General features: G+C 44.3%; 1 non-coding gene across 1 annotated transcript; it reads right to left on the bottom strand.

Annotated features, from left to right (window-relative positions):
- Positions 1 to 847: 847 nt before the first annotated feature.
- LOC128095766 (U6 spliceosomal RNA) lies at positions 848 to 951 on the bottom strand. Its single transcript, XR_008213374.1, has one exon. It is a non-coding gene; the product is annotated as a U6 spliceosomal RNA (small nuclear RNA).
- Between the last annotated feature and the right edge of the window lie 3,582 nt (positions 952 to 4,533).

The following is a 4,533-nucleotide window of genomic DNA, read 5'->3' as shown; positions in this document are numbered from 1 at the left end:
GCCTGTCAAGAGCGAAAACCCCACTGAGGCACTGGGAAGGAAGCCATCCTCCCTTCTGCATCAACCCCACCCATGCCTTGCTTGTAAGGGAATCTTGTTCAAATACTTCCAGAATCTTTAGAAAAGGGCCAAACCAATTCCTCGCATCATCTGGGTTTAGTAGCCCACGATCCTCTTTTCAAAATAAGCTTAGTGTCTCATCCGCTTTTGACACTGAAAAAAAAGGGCAAGTTCTACAGTATAGCATCAATCTTTGGGGGTATTGAGGAAGCACTGTCACTGGGGGGCCAGCCCCCCACCATGGCTGAGGACTTCCCAACAGAAGCTCCTGGGAAGGTTTAGGTCTCTCCAATAGGCATTATTTGCCAATGATACAGATTGTAGCCTTCACTAGAGAGGTAGTAGCCCCAAGGTCAAGGTCATTGTCCATAATAACCAGTCATTCCTATATACTGGACAGCCCCAGCCCAGCATCCTAACCAGATCAATGGGTCGTTCAGCTCAGAGCCTGCCCAGAACAGACACCTATGAGGAATAGAGGCAAGGCTCCGCAATACAGTTACACCTGCTGTCCTGGCCTCAGGTGCTCCTTGGGTGTTCACCTGGGTCAGGATCCCATGGGTATCATTATTCTTGATTGAGATCTAATATTGTGGGCAGAACCACTACCTGGGCAGGGGATACTGGACTGTAAAAAGTGGAGAAAGCAAGCTGAGCACTAAGCAGGCATGTACTTCTCGATTGTGGATACAGTGTTACCAACTCCCTCTAGTTCCTGTCACTGTGACTTCCCCACCACAGGGACTATAACCTGCCTGAACTCTGAGCCCAAATAAACTTTTTTTAAAAAAGTATGGAACATTTTAGAAATTTGCATGTCTTCCTTGCAAAAAAGGCCATGCTAATCTACTTGGTATCATCCCAATTTTAGTATACATGCTGCCAAAGCAAAATTAACTTGTAAGTTGCTTTGATTGGAGCATTTTGTCAGAGCTGTAGTAAAAGTAACTAAGAGGCTGGCTGAATTTTTACATTTCTGTTGTGTTAAGATGGGTATCTACAAAGGAAACGTGTAACAGACTCTGTGGTTTGAACAAGAATGGCCCCCATAGGCTCATATGTTTGAATGCTTGGTCACCAAGGAGTGGACCTCTTTGAAAGGATTAGAAGGATTAGGAGGTGTGACTTTGTTGGAGGTAGTGTGTCACTGGGGGTGGACTTTGAGGTTTCAAAAGCCCATACCAGGACCAGGCTCTCTCCTTCTCTGCCTGTGGATCAGGATGCAGCTCTCAACTACTCCACCATGCCTGGCATGCCTGTCGCCGTGTTCCCTGCCACGTTGATGATGGACCAAGCTTCTGAAACTGTAGGAAAGCCCCTGATAAAATACTTTCCTTCTAAGAGTTGCCCTGGTCATGGTGTCTCTTCACAGCAGCAGTGACATATGAATGTCCTGAAGAGTAACAAGGAAACACCCACAGGTGGCCCCCGCCAGCAGCCCATCTTCTTGTTCCCAGTCAGCTAGCTAGAACCCTCTTGCCTGGATAGGAATCCTGGGTAGGCAAGGACAAGTTCTTCAAACGCTGGTCAACATGAATAAGTAGCTCCAGACCTGCAGGAGCGGCAGCAAGTGCTGCCCTCTAGTGTTAGAGCTCTGGTGCAGCCCTTGGTTAACTAAATCCTTAATTCCCTGGAAGTCCAGGCTGCTTAGCCCTTGACCGTAACTGCCATTACAGCTTCAGAATCTGGGGTGTCAGAGACTTCCTAAAGACTTGACAGCTCTAAGGAACTCTTCAGTGACCAGGGCCTGAAGTTCCTCTTCTGGCTTTTTATGGCCTTCTATCCTCCTCCATCTTCTCTCTACTTCTGCTTCCTCTCTTGTTCCTACCTCCCCCCCCAGACGTTCAACTATGTCTTCCTGTGATGGCCACTGTCACAGCTACCGCCATTCAGGGTGTTCTGGAGGCAGGCACTGCTGCTCTATGCCTGGTGCTGTCTCTGCCACTGGTGCCACCGCCGTCACTGCTACTGTTCGGGCACTGGTGTTTCTTTCTTCATATTACCAGCTCTGCACACTCAAGGGAGCCTTTCGTTGAGCCTAAGACTAGAATACCAGAGAGGGAGCACAGGAGGCCCTCTCTCCTAAGAGGTCCTAACAGCACCAATCAGAGCACACTGTCCATGCAAACCAAGGCTTGGGTTTGAACCAATGGCAGAATTGGCTTTAAAAAAAAAAAAAAAAAAAAAAAAAACAAACAATAATGTACCGGGCAATGGTGGCGCACGCCTTTAATCCCAGCACTCAGGAGGCAGAGGCAGGTGGATCTCTGTGAGTTCAAGACCAGCCTGGTCTACAGAGTGAGTTCCAGGATAGGCTCCAAAGCTACACAGAGAAACCCTGTCTCAATATAATCATCATCATCATCACTATCATCACTTTATTTCTATCTAAATACACATTAGAGCAGTATAGGAAGATTTCAATGCCAACGTAACTGCAAAAATAAGCAGATTTGTTTTATTAAGCTTAATAGAGTTTCATTGTGCTAAAGACCTATTAGCCAACTTCTTTTCACCTGTTGCCTACAGCAGTAGATACAATTTGACACACAATTAGCATTACTGAAAAGCAGACAAGTACCTGTGGTCAGGCTGCAAATAGCAGCAAACGTCGTTTACCTTTTGGGCCACTTGTCTCACTGTTCACAAAATACCAAGTACCAGGGGGCCTTCATTAACAGTATTTTTAATTGAAGTTTTAACTTTAAATATTTAATTATACCTCAAATACTCAAGCCACTTGGGTGACCCTACATTAAACTCCAGGCTCTCTGAACAAACATGATATGGTTAATATATAACATATATCATCTCACCCAACCTCTTTTAAGTTAGGCGGTAATTAAAAGGTTTAAAAAATTGTTTTCAACTGATGCTTGGAAGAATGATGTGGTCTCCTAGCAACAGTGATACTATCGCATTATTACAACTGCAGAATATATTCATGAATTACAATTGCAAAGAACTCTATGGGCACTGGATACACGGCCCAGTGGTTAAATGATCTTGCAGAAGACCTTGGTTTGGTTTATAGCATCCACATGGCAGCTCACAACAACCTATAATTTCAACTCCAGAGAATCTGATGGCCTCTTCTGGCCTCCTCTGGCTCCTGTACTCACATGATACACATAAAGTCACACAGTCCTTGTTATGTGACACTCTTGTGTTTATATCTTCTTCCGGAGATATAAACAAACATCAACCTGTGCCAGACAGGGAACCAATGACAAACTAAAGCAAGGGTACCACTGAAAGCCAACTGGGCGAGCTCCTGAGATTTGTTGGGTGATATGAGCAATGGTTACAGGAACAGAAATGGCTCAAAGGCAGCTGTATCATTGCAAAGTCCTCCCCAGCATGGGTGACAGTTCACAAAAACTGGAAATCTAGAGCTCACTGCACAGCCTGCAGGCAGCTCAGCAAGCTGAAAACTGTCTCCTCCAGGCAGCTCAGTGAGTCTGAGCCTCTTCAAGGAATCTCACCTTGTCTCAGACTGTCTCAACAGTCCTTACTGCTTATATATGTGTGGAGTGGGAGAAGCCTCGTGAATCTGCTCAGTTTTAGGGACTTCCTGAAGCCCTTCATTGTTTACTCTCTGAGCTTAATGAGTTTCCCTAAAGGATGCCATGTTTCACGTCTTCAGATATCCTGCTGTTTCCCCCTCCTTTTCTAACATCCTGTGTCTTAAGGAGCTTCCCTCTAAGATGGAGAGTTTAATCTCAGAGGAAATAATAATATAATAAAGAAATAATTTTAGGTACAATGGGTCCATACTCTTTTTAAGTTCTTTATTTATTGGAAATACTTTTTCCACATAATACATTCTGATGCATTTTCTATCCTCCAGCTCCTCCACATTCTCCATCCACCCAACTCCCTGTGTTCTTTCTCTCTCTTAAGAAAACAAACAGGCGGGGGCTAGAGAGATGGCTCAGAGGTTAAGAGCACTGACTGTTCTTCCAGAGGTCCTGAGTTCAATTCCCAGCAACCACATGGTGGCTCACAACCACCTGTAATGAGATCTGGTGCCCTCTTCTGGCCTGCAGTCATACATGCTGTATACATAATAAATAAACAAATCTTGAAAGAAAGAAAGAAAGAAAGAAAGAAAGAAAGAAAGAAAGAAAGAAAGAAAGAAAGAAAGAAAGAAAGAAAGAAAGAAAGAAAGAAAGAAAGAAAGAAAGGAAACCAGAATTTAAAAAGAAAAAAAAAGAGCACAAGGAAAACACACAGAGAGACATTATAAAAACACAAAATCAGGGGACTGGAGAGATGACTCAGAAGTTAAGAGCACTAGCTTCTCTTCCAGAGGTCCTGAGTTCAATTCCCATCAACCACACAGTGGCTCACAGCCATCTGTAATGTATTCAGGTGCCCTCTTATGGCCTGCATTGCAGGCATACATGCAGGCAGAACACTATATACATAGTAAGTAAATCTTTAAATAAATTTTAGAAGCCCACAAAACCA

Source organism: Peromyscus californicus, unplaced genomic scaffold (assembly GCF_007827085.1).
Source record: "Peromyscus californicus insignis strain IS unplaced genomic scaffold, ASM782708v3 Scaffold_4__1_contigs__length_199733344, whole genome shotgun sequence".
Taxonomy (NCBI): Eukaryota; Metazoa; Chordata; class Mammalia; order Rodentia; family Cricetidae; genus Peromyscus; species Peromyscus californicus.
Note: the sequence above shows the minus strand (reverse complement) of the source record. Positions and strands in the feature narration are given on the sequence as shown.